Source organism: Mus musculus, chromosome 2 (assembly GCF_000001635.26).
Source record: "Mus musculus strain C57BL/6J chromosome 2, GRCm38.p6 C57BL/6J".
Taxonomy (NCBI): domain Eukaryota; kingdom Metazoa; phylum Chordata; class Mammalia; order Rodentia; family Muridae; genus Mus; species Mus musculus.
Window position 1 is genome coordinate 67,565,177 of NC_000068.7, and position 23,889 is coordinate 67,589,065.

General features: G+C 38.5%; 1 protein-coding gene across 6 annotated transcripts in view; it reads left to right on the top strand.

Annotated features, from left to right (window-relative positions):
* The first annotated feature begins 512 nt into the window (after nucleotides 1-512).
* The window catches only part of B3galt1 (UDP-Gal:betaGlcNAc beta 1,3-galactosyltransferase, polypeptide 1), a 557,194-nt gene continuing 533,817 nt past the window's right edge, over nucleotides 513-23,889 (top strand). For 5 of the 6 annotated variants that reach the window (NM_001379324.1, NM_001379325.1, NM_001379326.1 and 2 more), the window contains exon 1: nucleotides 513-858. The gene's annotated coding sequence lies outside the window, so the exon portion shown is untranslated. Of the gene's footprint in view, nucleotides 864-23,889 lie in introns of all 6 variants that reach the window. The other variant, NM_001379329.1, reaches the window with a different exon arrangement.

A 23,889-nucleotide genomic window follows, 5' to 3' on the forward strand; every position in this document is an offset into this window, starting at 1 on the left:
CTTCCTTGGACATCTCCAGGCTGATCACTAGTGGAGGTACCACTTTTCAGCTGCCAAACCTAGAAGGACGGGGGCGCTGTCTGGTGACTTTGCTTGCTTCCTTCAAGGCGGCGACCACCTCCAGGGATTCGCTCTCCAGTAGCGCCGCTTCTACTCGGGTCCCAAGACCTCTGCATAGTGATGCCAGGACACTGAACCTCCGTGCCAAGGCTCTGGGGACAGTTACCCGGGAGTGTCGGGTCATGCCAAGATGCTCTTCGAGGGTAGACAAAAAGCGCCCGGGGTCCACATTTGTGGGCCGGGCTTCTTCCCTGTGTCTTGGGCTTGGGCTTCGGGGCCCAAGTCCCCCACCCGTCGCCCCAGCCCTGCCTCCCCCTCCATCCCACACCCCAGCAGCATCCTCTCCCGGAAACAAGCCTGCTGAGCAAAGGCGGAGGCAAACCTTGGGCCTTCCGCTCTGATTGGTCTCCCCCCGCCGCGCGGGGCGAGGCGGCGATTGGCTGCCGGGCGTTGTCAGTCGCCGAGGCCAGAACCGTCGCCGGGGAAGCGCAACCCGGCTCCGGTGCTCCGGCTGCCGCCGCGGCTGCTCGGCTGGTGCAGCTGAGCGAGCCCGCGCGGGCGCCGCTGCCGCCTCCGCCGCCGTCCACCGCGCGCTGCCAGCACCGCGGGGCTTGCAGGAGGCCGCCGGGAGGGGCGGGCGCGCGAGCTGAGCACGAGGAGGCGGAGGCGGGGGAGAAGTGATGCTGGCGCCAGGGATCCGGGCAGCGGCAGCGGAGAATAAGCATCTTCGGGACCCCGGCTGCAGCGTCCCTGTGGCCCGCGGGCCAGCAGAACGGCCAGAGACGGCGCGTCCCGCGGGTAAGGTGCGGCTCTCCAGACCGCCTTGTAATCTTGGGGTGCTTACAAGCTCCTAGTGGCCGGAGCATCCGGACAAGGATGTTTGGGACCTAGACAGCGAGTTCTGCTGCCTGGCCAGGCTGATGCTCGCGCCGGTGCGGCTTCAGCTCCTGCCTTCTGGCTTAGGCAGTGACAGACTTTGACAGCGCGTGGATGGCATTGTGTGTGAGAGAGTGTGGGTATGAGTGTGCGCGCGCACACGCACGAGGTTTGGGGCACTTTGAAAGGAGAGGAGTAGGTCCCCTTTATGTAGACTGATGTCCTTCAAGGATCCGGGCTGGAATGAACAGGATGTTTTGAGCGCGCTGGGACGGAGAACTCGGTGCATTGAAAAGTCTCCTCTGGCATAGAAGGAGCCGGGCAAATTGAACTTTATTGCCTTAATGAAAAGGAGCCCTTGGGTCTAGCGCGCTGGGGGAGAAGCGCATTCACCGAGGCTCCCCAAAGTCTCACTTTACGCCAGGGACTTTGGAGCAGAAAGTAATGGTTGATCAGCCTTGCTGAAGCAAAGAGAAGTTGATAAGGGGCGAGGGCCAGAGGCTAGGCTTGGGGACTGGCCACTTATAGGTGGCAGAAACCCCGCGTGGGAGGCTCAGTTCACTTTTCAGGAGCGCAGATTTGGGGTGAAATGAATTCCACTCCAGAGGACTACGCCTTTGAGCTAAGGTGGTCGCAACTGGACAAATGGGCAGAGGTGGAGTGGTGCTAGTGCGGACATTGGAGGAATGTCCTGGAGCAGGCACTTCCTCCCTCGCAGCCCTGACAGGTGTGTCATCGTGTTTGGGACTGGTGTGTCCTGGGACAGATACTGGGAGAGCGGCTGCGCAGTCAGAAACTTCAAGCCTGCTGGGGTCTGGGCTACCAGACTTGGAACACGTTAATTCAAAGGGAACCAGGTTTTTATATCCAGCTTCTTCCAGGACATATGCTGATTTTTGTTTTTGTTCTTTTTGTTTTTCTTACATGTTCCGTTTTGTAAAGCCATTTCAAGTTCCACTTACACTGCAACCTTTCCGCAGAAGACCAATTATGCTCTGCTATTTCTGAGTAGTGCTCTCAGGCTGAGTCTAGAGCTCGCTGCTCAGGACAGTGATTCCCCCATCCCTGTATAGGACGCACAAACTTAACGTTAGAGACTTTTCTCTGGGATCTATTGTCTCCGTAAGGATCTCTCCTTTCGAAACTTCATGAGATATTTCAGCACCAAGGCACTTTCCCCTCTCTGGCTCAGCCCGGGAAAGACTGTGACCAGAGATGGGATTGCAGGAAGCTGTAGAGGTGGGGAGGGCAGCTCCCCTGCCTGGCAGGGTTGGGAAAACCAAAAACTGGCTCAACACAGGGATCTGGGATCTTGAACTGCCTACACCAATTTCCCTGTTTGAAGCTGGGTTATCTGTTGGGGAATCTAATGGGGATTCTGTTGTCCGACCACTGGACAAATTTCATAGACCACCACCACCACAACAACAATAACAACATGCCAGAGTGAGAAACAGCTTTGCTTGGGCTCCTTTCTGGTTTGCTTGAATAGTGAAAACGAAAGTATGGCACCCCAGAGGAATAGTGTGGGCAGCAAGGAGGGATCTGTGCAAAACCCCCATCTTTGTAGTTTGCAAAACCTAGCTATGTTATTCTAAAAAGAGATGAGCAACTTCCAATAAAGAGGTAGCGGTGTTAATTTTATTTCTGAAGCTTTATTAGAAATTGCTACTGAATATTTGTTTTTAACAGTCATGATTTCTGGCTCCAAAGCCTCTTTTTCTGATATATTTATAAGGTGTATGTTGTTAGATTTGTAGTCAAGATTCACCTGCCTCCAGATGATTTTTTTTAATTATAACAACTTTTAAATTATTACAACATTCAGGACTTTATGGATGTTATTAACATACTAAATGGTTACTTTTAGTTTGTGGGAATTTTTTTTTTACACAAATCTGTGAGCTGACAAAAATATGTCTTTGTCCATGATGGCTTAGTATGAAGGTACTAAGTTTAAAATGTGGTACACATTATTGATAAAAAATTCCAAAGAAACTTAAATCCAAATGAATTAAATAATACCGTCCAATATTAAAGATGGAACTTCTTGGAAGAATTTTAGCATTTGGCTAATAAAGTGCTTTTCATGTTGTTATCAAGTAACTTCTAAGTAGATTGTATTATATATAAGGGTAAGTTGCATGTCTTAGAATACAATAATGTACTTATTTTATGGTGGCCTTTTAAAGGGGGGTTTCTACTTTGAAAAATAATTCCTTTTGGAGAAATAAATTTTAAGAACAATGAGAGTAAATATATTAAAGCTCAGAGAGTGATGTGCATGTCCATAAATTAGGACAGAAGTAGAAGCATGCTTATGTGCAGGCACAGTGACACTGGCCATAAGGGTAGGGAGGAGGAGACAACACCTTTTGTTGGTAGCAATGGGTGGAATAGCTGCTAGTTTCTATAAGCAATTAATGTTCTTCCAAGTCTTCAAATTTACTTCAATTATGGCATGCTTTGCCTCAAGGAAGCCCATGAGCTTAGACTGCCTTATATTCTAGACAAATTTTACTAACTCCACTAAAGGTCAAGTTGTCAAATCTCCAAGCCACCAAATTCTCTCTTGGACATCTATCAAATTTTAATTTTAGCGTTTACTGATTAATTCTTCTAAAAAGGTCACGGTTTGTATGACAAACAGTGCAATAGGTCCCCATTAACTTATGAAACCGAACATGTATGTTAAATAATCAAAATAAGAATGTATTCATAAAATATCATCACAGGAATTATCTTGCAGAAAATTCTTTGGGGGGGGGTGAAGTCAATCTTTTTCTAAAACTAAGAATTTTAGCAGAGTTGCAAATCCCAACCAGTAGTAAATCAGAAAGTTATTTTTATCCTATCATTGTTTGACTATCCTTATCTCTTTTCATGCCTGCATGCTTGTGTGTGCTACACACACACATACACACACATACACATACACATACACCCACACATACACACATACATACACACACACATACACACACACATAGACACACACATACACACACACACACATACACACACACATACACATACACCCACACACACATGCTAGGAGAAATATGACTGCAACACATTTGAAACATATTTACAAGTCCATTTTGTAGGATAATTATTATTCATTTGGCAATATTGTCAACCCTTTTAGTAATCTGTTATTGATTATGATGCTGTCTTAGTCAAGTAAATTTTAGTAAATTGTACTTTGTTCCTATTGTGTGGGTGAATGTTGTTGCAGGTGTTAGCACTTTATCATGGAATAAAGACGGAGACAACTGCCATTCTGTGCTATTTCAGATAAATAGATCATGATGAAAAATAACAAGGAAAACTAGTATCTTGATCTTCTACCAACATGTATTTTCTACACCCTTACTCAGTCTTTTTCCATTTACTTACCTCTTAGACCAACACACACTGATTCATGTATCCTTATCAAGGACTTGAATTAGTGTTGAGCTATCAATCAGTCATAAACCTAAACCCAGGATTGTGAGTCTTGAAGCTCTGTACGAAGCCCGCAAGAGCATGCACTGACCATGAGTGAGAATGGAGCCACCAAGACAATCAATTAATGGAAGGAAAAGCAATTTATCCCTTAAAATGTTGAATTCATTCAGGCATGGTGGCACATACTTGTAACCTTAGCCTTCCTTCAGGAACCTGAGGCAGGAGGATTGTGAATCCTTAGCTCAAGAAAAAAAAAATCGTGAATCAGCTGGTTGTGGTGGTGCATGCCATTAATCCCAGCACTTGGGAGGGAGAGGCAGGCGGATTTCTGAGTTCAAGGCCACGCCGGTCTACAAAGTGAGTTCCAGGACAGCCAGGGCAATACAGAGAAACCCTGTCTCGAAAAACAAAAACAAAAACAAAAACAAAAACAAAAACAAAAACAAAACAAAACAAAAAAATCATCAATCAACCCAGAATATGTTTCAGAGGAATTAACATATGAAACATTTGACTGTTAGTATAATTAATTTAGACCAATAGCCTTTAAAGGGTATTTATAACTATTGAAATTCAACTTACATATAAAACGTCTTCCAAGGGCATCAAGTGATTTGGTAATGGATTCAAAGGCATAATTTTAATGAAGAAATTCTTCTTTGTTGATCACGACAAATCCATGGCCTTTGTAAACACCAATCACAAGCCCTGGATTGGGGGTGTGTGTGTCAATGTTGCCATTAAAATTATCATCAGTAAAATACTTATGGTTTGATTTTCTGTTAATAAATGCCAAAACCAACTGGAAACCTTCTAGAAAAGTTTGTCTTTAGTTAGTTAAAAATTAGGTTGGTTATCTGGCCAGTTCAACTACAAATAAAATTTGGCATAACTCTCTGTGTGTGTGTGTGTGTGTGTATTTATGTAATTATAATTCCAATTTTACTTTCTGTGCTTCCTTCCATCCCATTATTTTTGAATGTTTAGCTTATATCTAAAAGAATCATTATTACTTGCCCCATATGAACAGTGGACCCCACTTAATTTGAGAAAAAATCTAGTTGGTAAATAATATATTCATATTAGAGCACAGGGAAGCTTATGTTCTCTAGAAGCTGTGCTGTATAAAAAGAGACTGCCGGCGTGCTCTGCAGCCCTAGCATGATGGGAAGTTGGTATAAGATGTGTAGTGCTAACAGTTATTTCTCAATGTCTTTCCATCATCCAGGAAAGCATTCTGAGCTGTAGCGATCTAGCTAGCCTAGGTTCAGGAGATACGGAAAGCCTTCTGATATTACCGTATTAGTAGTCCACTCTCTAGAGCCAAGAATATATAAGCACCACACCCTTAGCATCCCCCCTTCTAATGCCATCACTCCTCCTTTCTTTCCCCAATAGAAACTTTAGAAAACCAGTGTTTTTAAAACAAAAGAAAGTTAGTACAAGTTTATATACAGCACACCCAAGCTCGTGGCGAAACTGTTTGATAGGAGCTAAACAGTCATTAAATGCTTTAAAGTGGGAAAGACACAGATCCTTAATCTCAGGGTCTGTGAGTCTCCTCTGTGAAGAAGGATGGGTTTTACTTAAAGTCAGTGAAAGTGGAGCTAGGTTTAGGGGAACCAGTGTTTGAAACAGTTTATCAGCCTATACATTTACTCTGAAGGTTAATATTTTGTAAGATAGCAGGAAAAGAGAAATAACAGCATCTGCTCATTTATACATGTAGTATCTTAATATATTTTAATTAAAAAATTACATTGGTTAATACTATGGTAGAAACAAGAAACACGAGATAAATTGTGATGCATTTAGAGATGTCATGTAAGATTTATTGGGTTTTACATAGTTTGTAATGAAATATTTGTATCTATAGCAGTTCTTGTATCTATAGAATATGGATATATATGAACTCTAATGTATAGATTCATAGTATCTGCTCTACATGCTATAATCTCTAAACCAAAATTGTTTCCTTTCTGAAGTCTTTAAATTCAGTGATTGGTGGATGAATTTCCGGGACCCTGAGAAATCCCCAAATTGTTGGCAAGCATTTATTGGTTTTGTTCTTAAATGTTTTCGAGTAAGGACATTATGGCAGATAAAAGTTTAAAAGCTACTAACCTGTTAATTTTATAAAATGAGAACATTGACAGAAATTCATCACACATAGCACAAAACAAAAATCAGGGGGGAAGATCACAGGAACGAGTGATGAAGGGATTTTACAGAATTAGTGTCTGCCTTTCCGTCATAAAACACCCTGCGCCGAGAAATGAGAGTAAAATAACTGTTGTAAAAGACTAATTTCTAGCTGAAGAGATGGTTTTTAAGCTATATATACTGTACTTGATACTGAATTCTCATTAGCTTATCCTTTGACGGCCGGTGTTTCCCTGGCATGTATAAATGACCCAAAGGTTGACTCAGTTCCTCATGAACCTAGCCTTTCAGGCAACTTCCCCTCTGCCCTAGACTCAGTAAGGACAAATACCAGAGGCGGAGTTTCTTACTATGCAGTCATGTGTAAGTTTCAGTAGAATTAGACAGAAAAGAACATGCTATGTATATATATATATATATATATATATATATATATATATATATATATATATATATATACAGGTTCGTGAATACTGTGCATAAACGGCACTTAGGCTGCCCTTTCATTAGCAGTCATCAAGTAAAAATGCATTGTGGACCATTACCCCATAGCTCATGTCTAGAAAATGGAAGGAACAATAATTACTTGAATGGCTCAATATTTGAGTATCTATATGGGTCAAATATAAGTATTAAATGTTCATTTCTCTGGATGAATACAGCTATCTAGTGACAAAGGAGACAGCAGCTAACAAACAATGGACTGCATCTTTAAAACTATTTTAGTAACTATTTTGGCCTAATTTCCTAATGATAACCTTTTAGTTTTGAAGCTTGCTGACTAAAGTACGAAATAGGCCAATCCTGAAATTACTTGTTGAGCTAAAAATAGTTCTTTCTGTCTTATGGGATGCCGGTTTATACCTTGATGCACCTCTTCCTCTGCTTCTCCTCTCCTCTGACCCACCCTCCCTACCCCTCTTCCCTTGTATACATAAGTACATACATACATACATACATACATACATACATACATACATGCATACATACATACATATGCAGATGTATACTTCAGCTCTTATATGTTAAATGTTTCAGTTAGTCGACAATGTGAAACTTTCTTCTTGGTATAGCATATGAAGCCAATATTAGAGGACATTAAAACTGAAAACTTGACTAAAGGATATTTGCAGTAAACATAAGTAAACATGTAGTTGCCTATGTGCCTGTTTGCTCAAGTGGAATTATATAGAGACATTATTCCATTAATTAGGAAGGGTGCATCGTGAAATTTACAGAGATTCTGAGATTTGTCAAAGACTGAAGATGTAGTTTGTGGTAGAGCACTTGCTGCTTGGCATGTTAGTTGCTTAAATCCCAAGAACACCAGCATTATTATCTACCTAGAATACCAAGTGGATTTTATTTGCAAGTGGGTTCAAATACAAATCACACTGAGGAGTTAACCTGTCAGATCATTAATAATATCACAGATTATAATAATTTCTCCACCCATTCCCAGATATGAACAGACAGACAAACAAACATGGAGGAAAGAATAAAGACCACAGACAAAAACTTGAGAGCAAAACACACCATTTTGTAATAATTACAAATAATTACAAATCTGTGTCAAACTAAAAATGTGATTAATATCCAAGTACAGGAAATGGGGTGATTACTTGAGACAATATATGACCATACTGCATTCTAAATTAGAGAGCACACACAGTGAATAGTTAGCATAAAATGCTCTGAAATTAAGTGACACTAGACACCTATTATCCTTATGGAGAAAACAAAGTTTCGACCTTATACAAGTTTACATTTCATCTGCATAAATGTCTTAAGTATAATTATACTTAAATTAAATGGGACATATTAATATGCACAAGTTACTAATGATGACATAACATCCAGCCTTATAGGGCTTGTTTGTGTTTTCTGCGAATGGAGGGCTTTTCAATGGTATAATCCTTAGTTCCTGTTTATCCTCCTCCAGTGGACTGAAAGGTATTTACAGACTGTGTGAGATTCATGGTCACTATTTACTTTGGGAACATTGAACGTAATTAAAGCACAGTGAGCAGCATTAACATCAAAGACTTTAAAATACCACAATAGCAAGAGTGTGCAGAAAACACTTTCATAATTTACGAACAAAATCCCCAATAAGCATGTATGTCCTATTGATAAAACCATAGGTAAGTTTCTGATGAGACGCTTATAAAGCTCACCAAAATGCCTAAGTTCTTAAATGAACATTGTTTCATTTATAAAGGGTGATCAAAAATGGCAAGGAAGAGGCAGAGCGCAGAGACTCCTGCAGTTCTGATAAGGCTGTTTGTGCACTGCTGTTTATACATTTCCTTAGATTTTATCAGAAATCACTCACGACTACCTCCGGGAATAGGAGGCACGGAAGGGGATAAAATGTGTAGCTCACAGAATCAAAAGCAACAGAGAGGAACCGAATGGTTACAGAGATCTTAGGAGAAACTGATTAGGTCTTTTCCGGGTCCTGTCACCAATGCTAGGAATCAGCATCAATTTCTCTCAGTCTTCCTCTGCTTCCAACCAACTTTCTTAGACTGGGGAATGAACCTGGACCAGGTCAGGGTACATACTGATGTCGGATATCTTGGTCAGGCGGCTTCTTGAGCTTTAGCCCCTGGTAACCATGTTTTAAGGAAAAAAAAACAAAAAAATAGTAACCAAGATGGAAAGTACGTGCTGGACAGATCAAAACTCCAAACAGTCACTGTGTATATGAAGAGCCTTAAGAACTCACTTTGTGTCAGTAACAGAGTGTCATTAATATGTACTACATTTGAATTAACTGTAGATGAACACGGTTTCATTCAAGTACCCTTTGAGAAATGTGGACACAGAAATAATTCGTTTATCCAATCAAGGGGAGATAAGCAAAGTGTGTGTCATACGTTTTAGTTTTAACTGGTATTCTTTGCATTATTTTGAAAGATTAGCAATTACATTAGGTTTCACTTGTGAAATGAAAATATGCAAAATATATTATGAAGGAGTATCTTACATTATATGTGTATATATGCAAGCTTAGATAAAATGCTGGCATTTATTATTTTGAAGAGTGTAATTGTGGATATTGTAGTTTTAAGTATAGGAAACGGGGCCCCACCCACTCAGTGGAGAAAGGGAAGTATTGTGGGAGGAGGTAACCGGGAGGAGGGCAGTGAGTGGGATATAAAGTGAATAAGTAAAAAAATGAAATTAAATTAAAAAGGAAAGGCCTTTCGTAAGAATTGGCACTACATTATAATTGACTGTTTCATTCCTATTGATAATAAATTAGAAATCATTACAAAAGCAAATCATAGCTGGGGTTATAGGTCAGCAGTAAAGTACTTACACAGAAGGTTCCATGTCTGGCGGAAAGATGAGGGTCATCCTGACATAAGCGTAGAGCAATTCCCCTTTCTTAAGCCTTCGTGTTCTCAGAAGAGTGAATGATGCTTACTGTTACTGATAAGGAGGCTTTTACTTCTGGCTTTCTAACTAAGTTCTTATCCTTTGCACCCTTTAAAATGACAAGGAAATAATACTTGCCCCACCCACCTTAGCATCTACAACCCAAGTCAAACATTGACTTGTAAATTAAGCATGGTACTTCTTCAGAAATACCCAATGCTTATACAAGACCTAATTTTTCAAACTTTTTCTGTTTTTCTGTATTGATATCACATTTCATACATGACTTGTTTCTTTTCTTTCTTACTTTTTTTTTTTTTAGGCCAGCATTTGGGAGGACTGATGAAGTTTGCACATACTGAGCCTCCTTTAAGTTCTGTGATGCTAAAAAGTTGCTGAAAGTACTGTGGCATTTTTATTATGAGAAAGTACCTTTATGGTGATTATGGTTGGATTATATTATATTTGGTCCCTCTAACCAGCATAACCAAGGTCTAGTCTTACACGAGAGGGGATAGGAGGTACAAAATGAATTGGTGGTTTGAAATGCGGTTTCGTGGTGACTTGGAAATGTGGGTGCATGTATTCATCTTCATAATCCATTAGGTGCCTACCATTTCAGTTGAGTGTGTAGTTAATGCCGCTGACTGTACTGGATCACAAACCTGGCCTTTCCGCTGTATATTTCTTTGCCCACACTTCCACTTCTCTATCATCATGCTCTTTGTGCATGCAAATTACTGTTGACTGATCTCACTTGGTGATGCCCTGAGTCTGAGAAGTCCTCTTGACCACAGGACAGCAATAGGATATTGAGGTTTTTTTTTTTTTTTGTCAAATTTTCCTAAATTTTGGATGTTCTCCTTTCTCATCATGTAATTAACTAGACTAAATAAATTATATGAACAATGTGATGACTATTCACCTGCTAAATGACAATATTAAAAATAATCATGTCCCAAGTTGGCAGGGATAAGCGGTGCCGGTGCTTTCCGACCGTTCACTGCAATTAAAACTGGCACAGCCCTTTTGGAAAGCAATTTGGCATTATATGGGAGAAAACCCATAAAATATTCATACTATCTAATCTATTAATATTCATTCTGGGATTCTGTCCTAAGGAAATAGTTCAAAGTATGAAACTGGTCATATATTTGGTGACATTAGTAGATTCGTCCTGCGTGACGAGAAGAAATAGGTAATCAGTGGCCAACAGTGAGCTTTTGTGTGGCCATCTGAAGCAGGCACACAACCATGACAAGCAGACACGAGGATTGTGCTAGGATGAAATGCATGTAGTGTGCTCTTCTTGAGGAAGAAATGCATTGTACGATTGTGTGCAAATTCTGCAAAGGCTGGTCAAACACAAATGGGAAAGTGAGTTGTCAATGTGGGGGAAAATGTATACAATTCTCTCTCTTTTTCTCTCTACCCCTTTGTCTCCGATTTAAGAATGTGTTATTGACTTTTGAATTTAAAATTTGGCTTTTTTTTTTAAATTAAAAACTAGAAATATATATATTGTTCTGTAATATTCTTATGCTGATTGTTAGTCATTGCTTGGGGCAGTTGTAGTGACCTTGACACTCCAACATGGTCAGGATGTTTTCAGTCCCCTCTTTTGGTAAAAGGAGAGGCATTCCTGTGTTTGTAATGCGAGGCAGCCTGCCCCCAGAAGACAAGCCAGCACAAGGCTAACCCACTGTCCCTTTCAGCCTCCTGCTTTGTATGCTATTCCTCTTGTAGGAGAGCAAGTTCAAATACTTTCAATGGGCCTGACCTGGCTGCCTGCCCACTTTTCAAATTAACCTTCCGACCTCCTCCCTTCCACAGACACTCTAAACTATCCTTAATGAGGATTTAAAAAAAAAACAAAAAAAAAAAAAAAAAAAAACTTCCTCACTAGGTGTAATGTTCTATTTTTGACCTTTAAAAAAAGATATTTTTTAAAATCAGTATTTAAAGAAAATTACAATATGGACAATTATGTACACATTTCCGAAAGAGTTCACTCACTTAAACTAATTCTTAATGCTTTATTGTATATACTTCGCTAATTAGACAGGGAAATTTAAAAAGATGATAGAAATATTGTGTATATTAGGTGATATGGCCTATGGCAGCGAGATACCATTTAAAACAGAAAAGTAATTAAAATGTATTAATAAAACACCCATTTTTACATGAGTTAATTTATTACCTTGGTGAAAAACAGGAAGGAAACATATGAAGTGTGTATCTTCAGCACTATATGTGTGAAGAAAATGCAGTGATGATGGCTCTTTATGGAGTCTTGTTTCATATCACAGTCTATCTTGTTATTTTCCTGGCTGATCAGCATATCCTCTTCAAAGAAGTAAGTTCTCAGTTCCCCTCCAAGAGGCTGCAACAAGCACAAGGGTTCCAGTGTTGTTTCTGAAGCACTATGTTTTACAGTTGTAGGTACCTATTTCGCTTGTCAAATAAGCTTCATTTTTATCTTATTTTATTTTATTTCATTTTATTTTATTTAATCTTTATTTTAAACTCCAGATTTTATCCTCCTCCTGGTCCACCCTCTGACTCTTCCCCATCCCATACCTCCTTCTCCCCATGTCCCCTGCCCCCCTGCAACCCTTACCCCATCAGACCTCCTCACTTCTTGGGGCCTCCAGTCTCTTGAGGGTTAGGTGTATCTTCTCTGACTGAATCCAGACCTGGCTGTCCTCTGCTGTATATGTGTTGGGGGCCTCATATCAGCTGGTGTATGCTGCCTGGTTGGTGGTCCAGTGTCTGAGAGATCTTGGGGGTCCAGGTTAGTTGAGACTGCTGGTCCTCCTCCTACAGGGTCACCCTCCTCCACAGCTTCTTCCAGCATTTCCCTAATTCCCTAATTCTTCCAGCCTTCCCTAATTCCCTAATTCAATCAGGGTCAGCAGCCTCTGTCCTTAGTTGGGTGTAAATATCTGCATCTGACTCTTTTAGCTTCTTGTTTGGTCTTTCAGAGGACATTCATGATAGCCCCCTTTTTAAAATAAGCTAATTCTTAATTTTTCCATCTTAAAGATGTTATTTTACTAAGACAGGCATGGTGATGAGGAGAGATAGTGAACTCGTGGTGAAGATAGGATATGGAACTGGGTGAGCTGGGTTACCACTCCATTCCATAGTTTTCCAAGACTGCATCAAGAGCACACTTGTGGAGAGCTAAAACATCTTTCTCCCTACACAACAGCTTGTAGAATGCGATTGATGGACCTGTCTTTTCTCTCTTTTTTTTTTTTTCCGTATTTAAACTCACACATTTCACTCAACGATTCCAGTTTGCCCAGCAACTGTTTGGTACATGAAATAGTTGCTTTTTTAGGAGCTTCCTAACTAAAGAAACGTTTTCATTTACATTTTAGTGTTCATTATTATAAGTAGGAAAAACAGAACAAAATTTGAAAATGAAGTAAAATATCACTTTAGTAAATGGGTAAATTATTCTTGTCTCATTAAGCTTTTTATTGAGAACAATAAAAGCTGGTAATTTTGGGATCATATTATGTTTTAGATACAGAATTGCTAATCAGTTTACAACTATTATATTATTTAATACTTAGCAAAACATAAGGAAGTAAATGGCATTTATTATTTCCATCTCTGTGGATATTGAAACTGAGGACAAGAGATAAATTCTATAACATTTTTAGGACAGAACCATGAAAATTCAACACCAGAGCCCTAGACAAAAGCCTACTTCTCTCTCTCAGATGCTTCTGGGTAAAGTTTTCATTTTTCCCTACTTTAAGCCAAACTTAGTGAAGGAAGCAACATATCAAGTCCAAATACAACTGCATCAGGGCATATATAGACACTAGAAAGCCAGTAGACTCAGAGAAACCCAGTGAGTTTTGAGGCAACCCCGTAGTCCTCAGATGCTGCAAGACATTTCCCTCTGCACAATTTATGTTTTCTATCATGTGATTTCTGTCACACACAGTACTGTTTTGCTATTTCACACTGCAGTTTAAATTGTGACATGCAAAGTAAATGACTTCTTAAAAGAGGATCATACAACTTTAGTATCTGAAATGCCCGTTTATTTTTGCCTATCTTAAAAGAGTCAACCGGTACATTGCATTAATAGAAATTCTGTAGATAGGTATGCTTTGTTTAGTGCCTTCTGTATACTAAGTACAGATTCGGAATATAGCAATGAGAAAGGAAAGCCTCTACCCTCCTGGAAACCACATCTCAAAGAGGTGGTGGGGGGAGAGAGGGATGGAAGGAGAAAGGGGGGGAGGAAGGAAGGGAAGGAGGGAGAAAGAACACAGATTATACAGGGCCATACTTTAGGAAGTGTTCATCCTACGTATAAAAGGAAGATAGCGGATGGGTAAAAGTGTTACAGACTGTGGGAAGAGCCTTTAAATAGGATAGCTCAGAATAGAAATCAAAATGTGGAATTTGATCAGAGACTTGGGTTAAATGAGGGTCAGGTCATGCATGTTACTGGGGGAGAAACTTGAAGAGTTTAGAAGAAATCAGCCTGACGTGCTACAAGCACCTTAATCAGCACCATGCCACTAGGGCAAGGAAGTGAGGGGAAGCAGGAGATGGGAACGGGGGTAAAGTTAGGCGCTGTGTGCTCCGTGGATGATGCAGAAAGGTATGAACGCTTCCTATGACTGGGGTGTGAACTGGAATGGGTTGGCGTGGTCTATTGCATATGGGCAATACTAGATGCCCAGTGGGAGATCCCTTAGGATCCAGTGCAGAGTCTTGGCAAAATACAAAAGAGCGGAGAATCCTGGACAAGAAACACTTGAGTTGTGTCCAGCATGTCTAGACAAATCTCACTTTTACTCAACCTCAGAGAAAGGAAAAGGCAGACACCTGAAGCAATTTCATGTGCTTATCATGTATGTGCATTTTATTTTTAATGACGCTACTTATCAATAATTAAAACACTGGACAATTTTAATATTTAAAAGTTAAATATACTAATTAGTGTTTTTTATTATATATGGACTCTTCCCACACTGGTTATTATTTGCTGACCTGAAAATATTCTGTAGTCATGTGAGGACTTTTATTGTGAGGATACACTTTTAGTCTTTTTAATCATTGCACCATACATATTATAGAAAAAGATAAAATTCAGAATAATTTAGAAAATTTGCTACCTTGTTAAACTAGGCAGTCTCTGGCATTATTTGAAGCAAGTCTGGATTAAAGGTTCAGAGAATGAGCCTGTCTGTCCATCTGTCTGTCTGTCTGTCTAGATCTAATGATAGAGCATACTCCGGTTGAATTAATTCTCAGAGATTCTTTTATCCATATTTTCCTACTATATAGAAAATCATATAAATAGAAGTGGAAATCATAGGTGAAAAAGGTTAACAGTATTATTAGGTCAATAAGGTTATGTATAGTGTATATATTGTTTTCCGCAGTTTTACTGTAATTTTAAAATATTTTTGAAATGAGAAATAAAAACAGCCACAGTAGCACTTAAAGTATTGAAATCATCACATAGAAAGTATAATGCTACTACTGTAAAATAAATAGCAATTTCTTTTTAATTGAAATAAAAAATAAACCATGAAAATTTTACATGAAGGCAACAGACATATTTGAAAAATAATCATGTTGAAATTAGGAATGAAAACTGCAGTCATTGAAACTAAGAAACGTCGTGAGTTTAATCTCAGGTTGGACAACAGAAGAGAGACCTGGTGGCTTAAAGTGGGGACAGATGACATGGGGATCATAACATAAAACAGGAGGAGGTGACGGAGGTGGACTTCATGGATTTGATCAGCGGTGCAGGTCAGAGAAAAGAGCATAAGCAAGATTTGATGGGAGAATGCCTGGAAATTTCTAGAACCACTGAAAAAAATGCAATGTAAAGAATTCATAAATCCTAGGAGATAAAGTGGTTCACACTTAGCCACATAAATAAAAAGTACCTACATTCAGTAGGTACTTTTCAGTTTTTACCACACATTTTTGAGATTATAATTATACTTCCCCTCTACTTTCCACCCTCCAACCCCTCTCATAGACCTCTCCTTGCTTTCTTCAGATGCATGCCTCTTTTTCATTAAATGTTGTTGCATGCATATATGAGTTTAAAAAGTTTTTAAGCAGACCACTTTTAACTTTACTTTTCACTTATTGATTTACATCCCACTCACTGCCCCCTCTCAGTCACCCACTCCCAGAATCCTTCCCCCATCCCCTCCTCCCCTTCTTCTTAAGCAGATGTCCCCCCCCCCACTGGTATTCCCCCACCCTTGCACTTCAGTTCTCTGTGAAGCTAGGCACTTCTTCTCCCACTGAGGCCACACAAGGCAGCCCAGCTAGAAGAATACATCCTACTTACAGGCAACAGCTTTTGGGATGGCTACAGGAAGACCAAGCTGCACATCTGCTACATATGTGTGGGAAGGTCTAGGTATAGCCTGTGTATGTTTTTTGGTTAATGGTTCAAACTCTAAGATCCCCAAGGGTCCAGGTTAGTTGATTCTGTTGTTGTTCCTGTAGGGTTCCTATTCCCTTTGGGGCCTGCAGTCCTTTCTCCTATTCTTGCATGAGTACCCAAGCTCCATCCACTGTTTGGCTCTGAGTGTCTGTATCTGTCTGAATCAGCTGCTGGGTGGAACCTCTCAGAAGACAACATGCTGCTGTATGCAGGCATAACAGAATATCATTAATTGTGTCAGGGATTGGTGCTTGCCCATGGGATGGGTCTCAAGTTGGCCCAGTTATTGGTTGGCCATCCCTCAGTCTCTGCTCCATCCTCCATGCCTGCATTTCTTGTAAACAGGATACATTTTGGGTTGAAAGTTTTGTGGGTGGATTGGTCTCTGATATTTCACTGGGGTTCCTGGATAGGCAGAGCATTTAGTATTGGGTAACCAATTGGTGTGCTCTCCCCTTGGAAAGACTATTTCTGTACTCTCAACACTTCTCATTGCCCATAAGTCTTTTGTGTGGTGGTAATTTTTGCGTCTACTTTGGTGTATAAACTATAGTTGTTCTTGTTTAGGCAGTCGTGTTGAGGAGACTTATCAGTATCAAGAATGCTAATGGAAGCCAGGATTCATTGAAATGTATTCAATGTACCAAGTGAAAATGACAACTAAAGCATACATTCATAGTCAGCGAAAACGTTCTTAAAGCAAACCATAATCAGTTTGAGCAAAAAGAAATAAAAAATCTTGTAGAGTTTGTCACTAGCCAAACTTCATTAAAAGAATCTTTTATGTAAGGAGAATATTAACCCAGAGATACAGGCTGCAGTAAATACCAATGAGGGTGATAAATGTGTAAATAAATCTAAATGAAATTTGACCTCATAAACTAATGCTGAAATGGAGTAGATTGAATGGAGGGATGTAATGTACAGACAAAAAAAAATGATACAAGGGGATGTAAATGGACTGCAAGCGGTTCTTTATGCCCTGAATTTTCTGAAGAGGGTCATTAGACTCTGACAAGTTAGGAAGGCATGGTGTGAGAGCAGAAAACTAAATTAATAGTGATAAAACTAAAATGCTGATTAAAAATAACACTTAGATGTAAGACTGTGCAGTCACAGCCAGATACCCTGTTAATGGCATAAAATATAAACTGATAAAATATCCTTGTTCTAGGGAAAAAAAGACAGTCAGACCATATTTTAAAAATCTAGCCATGTCCTAGTTTCAAAGGATTATGTAAACATTAGGGTGTACAGAGTTTGAGAGAAAGAGCATGGGAGATGATATCAGCACTCCTGTTTATCCCTGTCAGGTGGTGACAGATCTCAAGACAGCACGGCAGTGCTTTTTGGTAGCAAGTAGTAAGTGTAGGATAAGGTTTCAACATGATACATCCACAGGTGTATGCGTTATGCATTTAAAATGTCTAGCTTTATGGCTCTTTTCTCCTCACTTCCTTCTCTTTTCCACCCACTGTGCAGTCCCTGATTGTCTCTTCTTTACACTCAGATCATCTTTTTTTTTTTTAAGTTGTATACACACTGAGAAAGAATATATGATACTAGTTTTTTATTTTTGTATTATTTTTCTCAATCTTATCCTCCAATTTTATCCTTTTCCTAAAATGGATAGGATTCTGATCTGACGTATGGTGAACAAGAATGTATTGTATAGACTATACTTTTTAATGTCTTCCTCTGGTGACACTTAGACTGACGCTGATCTTGGCCATTGTGAATAGTGCCACAATGAATATGGATATTAGGTGCCTCTCTTGCATTCTGATTTCAAGTCTTTCAGATTTTAACCCTGGAATGGCATGGCTGGATCAGCCTTTCTCTTTCATTTTAGATGTTCTTTTTATTTTTATGGCTAATAAATATTTGCATTATCATGAACACTGTGAATATCTTTTGCTCCAGAATTTATTATTTTTAGAGGTTTCAGTTTTTTTTTGGACAATTGTCATTCAGAGATTAGATACAGTTTCAATGTAATTTTGATTAACATTTCCCTGATGTCTAAATTTTATTCATACATTTGTTGGTCATTTGGACTTCTTTATTTGAAAAGTTCTGTTCAGTTAAATTTTCTGACAGTTTTAAAATTGAATTACTTTTTCTTTATTGTTTATTTTATTTTCTAGTTTGAGTTTAATTGAAATAGAATCACATTGCATTCCTGCCTCCAACCCTTATCAGGAACCTTCTTAATAACTCCTCCCATGTGCCCTCCTATTCTCAAGATCATAGCCTTTTCTTTTTGATTATGTGTGTGTGTGTTTGTAGGTGGATATGTAAAAATATATACATAGCCTACTGAATCCATTTTGTTGATTGTGTGTACATGGTTTCATGGCTGAGTACTCTACACTCGTCAACCAATAAAGGGGTTTGTTCCTGGAAGAGACTAGTTCTCCTTCTTTTAGTAGTTGCTAGTTGATTTTAGTTCTTTCGGGTGGAATTCCACAAAATCTCCTCTTTATTCCTTTCCTCATTAATATCTGCAAGAACTGTTCTCTGTTTGTTCAGCTCTTTCTAGGAGAGACTATTCCATTGGAGACTTCTGGACATTCCTGCTTTTACAATCTTCCAGCACCTCTTCTGAGATGTTCACTTAACCATGGACACAGGAAAAGTGATATCAATATATCCATTAGGCCATTGTTGTCTCTCTGGAAGCAGGTTATATTATATGTTTAGGAATATACATACATATATACATATACATATGTGTGTGTATGTGTGTGTATGTATATATGTATGTGTATATGTATATGTGTTTGTGTGTGTATGTATATATGTATGTGTGTATATGTATATGTATGTGTGTTTGTGTGTGTATATATGTGTGTGTATATGTGTATATATATATATATATGTGTGTGTATATGTATATGTATATGTATGTGTGTGTGTGCATGTGTGTGCACGTGTGTGCGCGTGTGTGAGCAATTCATAAAGAAAGAGGCCATGAATTTGAAAAAAGAGCAAGGAGGTCTATAGAGAGAGCTTAGAGAGAGGAAAGACAAGGAAGAAATGGGTTAATGACTCTAAAAACAAACAAACAAACAAAACAGTATGTGAGCCTTCCTTCAGTTTCATGCCTGAGTAAAAATGATGAATATCAGGCTCTGCATGGAAATATCCAGATCCATAATTAGGAAAATAGCACAGATGACCAAAAGGTTCTATGATGTTGCCCCAAATGATATTGGTAAATAATTTGAGACAACTTAATTTTATGAAACTATACACATAATTAGTAATATGATGCAATGTGCCTTTATACAATAAATATTGCTAAAAGAAGAAAAATGGTCTGGAGATATGACTTAATATTAGAGTGATTGCTTTCCATGTACAAAGCCCTCAGTTTAATTTCCAGTATCACATATATTCCGTCTCATATACCTCATGTATTGGAAAGGTATTGATTTTTCATTATTACTGCTATGAGCACTTAGGAACTTTTCCTGCATCAAAGTAATATATTTTGAGTTTGCCATTCCAGCGATCATATTTTTTATTGGATTATGCATTGCAATGTGTCTGATGATTAATGTTTACATTTATTTCTATGAAAATTAGAAATGTGGTAGCCCATGCCTTTAATCACAGCACTTTGAAGACAGAGGCAGGTAAGTGAGGTCCAGCATAGCCGAAGATAAACAGAGAAACACTGTCTCATAAAACTGAAACCAAAGCAACTCTACCCAAGCAAACCAACCAAACCAATCAGTGCAAACCAAACCAAACCAGAAAAAAGTTAAAGTAGCAAAAATGTAAGTAAAGATATATGTGTGTGTGTATGTGTGTGTGTATATGTATATGTATATATATATATATATATATATATATATATATATATATATATATATATCTTTGTATGTGCATATATACTTGTATATTTATTATATTACTTTATATATTGCTTATTTATAATTGGTTGTTAATCCTTGGTTAGCTGTACAGGTTATCTCAGTGTACTGTTTCTTTACTTCAGGTTTGCTTGCTAGAAATCACCAGTTAAGTTATTATCCACCCAAGACTTTTCCTATTCAGTGGGCTGTTTATTCTATTCTCATCGCTCTATCCTTTGCTTTTCTGTGCAGAAGCATTTTGGTAGTGATAATTCTCTTTGGTCAATATTAATTTTAATTTTCCAAGCTTTTTGGGTTCATTTTCAGAAATCACTGCCTATGCCAGTGTTTCAATGTGCTTTTTCCTAATAGCTTCATAGTTTCTGGTTTTAGATTTAAATATTTGATTCAAATAGCCTTATCTAAAAAGGATAGCTGACAATTACTATGATCAAGGTGTAAAATTGTTACTAGAACTCAAGCTAATTTAAATCGAAACAGATAGTTGACTGTAGAAAAATAATAGTAATTTTGTTATCTGTATCCAGTCCAGGGGACTCGGTCAGCTCTGGTCTTTTGATTCTCCTGACCTGAGAGTTTACATAATGACCACCCAGTTTGCTAAGGCAGAGAGATAAAACAATTCTCAGCTGGCTGCTTGGGAACCCTCACATGGCCTCTCTGGATTAGGTAGTGCCTATCAATGGATGGTGGCTTCTGGTCTAACTTCTGTTAACCCATTTTCCTCTCCACTCTTGTGTTTCTCACAGTCACTCAGCAAGTGACTCCATCAGAAAATACTCTTCCTTTACAGATGTGTCGAAACCCAGGTCAGTTGCATTCATTCAGGTCTGCCTTATTTTTTTTTTCTCTTTACTATTATTACTCTGCTTGGGCCTTTATGATGTGTGTCTCTGTGAGACGGCACTGGTGTATGCGTGTTACGGCACACGTTGGAGGTCATATAAACTTAGTGATAAACTTAGTGGAGCAATTTCTTCCCCTCCATCTTTATGTTAGGCTCCAGGGATCATACTCCAGTTGGCAGGGTTGCACAGCAAGCGTCTTCACACTCTCAGCATCACGATGGTCCCTTCAGGGGTTTTCTTCCTCTCATTCCTCTTGGACCAAGCAAAAGTGCACATGTCGGTTTCTGTTATTCTTGTGTTTCTTCTTATGTCCTGCAATATGCTGAGTACCTTGTCTTGTTCTCCCCTCACTAGCAGTAAGGTGGCTTTGTTGTGGATCACATCCCAATATGACCTTCACTGGCTGAGTGTCTGGAGAATCGTACTCTTAAAAAAAAAAATGTGGAGGGGGTGGTGTCACCAGTGTTAGTGTGCAGCATTTTTAAACTGAGCTTTTCAGCAGACCTTTAAACATAGTGCGTCACGTGTGATGTACTATAACTGTTAAATTGATAAATATATATTTATATATTTAATATAAATACAAACAAAATTTAAATACATTTAAATATAAATCATATATACACACATATTATATATAATACACACATATATAATATATATTATATATTATATATATTATATATGTTACATACTTGGCATTGGTTTAAATACTAAAACAATGAAAGGATTGAAAAGAAGTTTGGGTAATTTTGCTTCTATATTGACTCTCAGGATGGGAAAGGAAACTATTTAAAGCTTGTCTTTCCCTGGTAATATGTTAATCTGGTTTCCTATCCACAGCAGACTCAGAGAGTCACTGTGGCTGCGCGTGGAGTTCTACCTTGACGAATAAGGATATCATAAGCTAATTGGCATGTTCCAGTGTGGTCTTTAGCAAATTCCTCTTTGGTGGCATGTGTTCACCAGCTCTTCTAATAAAGACATGATTCGTTCCCAGAATGCCTGTGCTATGCCATGATATGTCATCGTGGTAATGCTAAGGAAACTGTTTGTAGGGAATCAAACCACAGATCCATTTTGTCGTTATCAGAGGCCAAAATACTCTAAATTAAGAATGGAATTTAACATTCTAAGTTATCATTTTTACTAAGAAGTTCTATTTTATCTCAGCTTATATGTGACTAGGACGTATTTTCCCATGGAAACAATTTTGCTTGATTATGATCAGGCTGTTAATTTGGGCTGTTGAAATGTTTTGGTACATTTTTATTGTCTAAAAAAAATCATTTCATTTTGTATTTAAAACCATTCAAGATTTTGGGCCTTTTTTTCTTTTCACAAATGACAGCCATAGAAAAATATTTTACATAAGTTATGTAACTGGATATGTTCATGTCCTAATACAATTCTCTTAAATCTAGATAAATAGGTTATTAAATGTTGACTGTCTGTAGCTAAATTGTCCATTACATGAGTCAATTTTCTGTGTGATGGTTGTCAAATACTTGTAGAAATATTTAATATACTTGTTAAGTTATATTCCTGAAGCATTGTTAGAGTAAGTCATACAAGCTTAGCTAGATTCTTGTCATCATAGTGCGATACACATCTTTTGATTCTAAAAACGTAACTGAAATATTTACTGGTTAAGTCTTCTAAAATAAAGTGTTTTGATTTTTAAGAAAACACAGAAGCTGTTGTATGGTAAATTTTCCTTCTCTCAACAGAAACTCGTATTTTAAAATCTCCTTTAATGTCACAATGACTGGATAAGATCCAGCTTGTTGTAAATATGCTTCTAAGAGTTGTTTATTGTGACCCAAAAGAAAGAAAAGTTTACTTTCTACCTATTTTAGATGTATGATGTTTCATATCAACAGAAAACACTGTACTTTTCAGGCTTGGTTCGGTCTCTTCTCCTCAGTGGTGGCCTGTGGCATGCTATGGGCTCTCTTTCACACAGCGAGAATGAGCAATAGCTGCTGGCATCCGCCTCAGCATCCTCTGCTCTAGAGGCCCTGTTGTCCACACCTGGAGGAGAGAGTCACTCACTACTTATAGAACTTTCTGGAAAGTGGAGTGAAGTAGAGCCGTACCTGTTTCAACAAGAACAGTTTCAAGAAGAAGAAACAAGTTACTAGAATACTGAAAGTTGGACTGAGAGAATACTTTATAATGCTTGTAAAATTTCTCCGCCAAACCTATCCCCAAATCATTTAGCTTGGTAAGTCAGGCAGAAATTACTCCATTGTACAGATTTTACTTCACAGTTTTTCACGTTACCTTAAAAGTATTATTATTTTGGGAGGAGGTCTTTTCAAAGTATAGTGGAAGTTTTTTATTCCTATACAAGTCAAAAAAAGTGTTCTGTTTAGCTTGACACAATAGGGTATATTTTGAATCATTTATAGCCACTGTTTGACATTTCAGGATTTATTTTTTATGAGTTTCCTACTCATTAATTGCAACATATTTTCAGCAGACAGTCATACAGGTTTTATATAATTTCAAATACATGCCCCTTTAGGAATTTAGAGGTTCCAAAAGCTCATCTTTCATACTTAACTAAGACTTGGAAACAAACACTGAAAGTGTTTTATAATGAGTAAACAATTTATCCTGAAAGTTGGATGGATAGAATACTTTATAATGTTTGTGAAATTCCAAATTTCTCTGCCGAACCCACCCCCAAATCATTGATGTCAGGATATTGAATGAAGTGTGTAGGCTGCTCCAGCTTTGATAGAGCTGCAGATCATGTTATAGA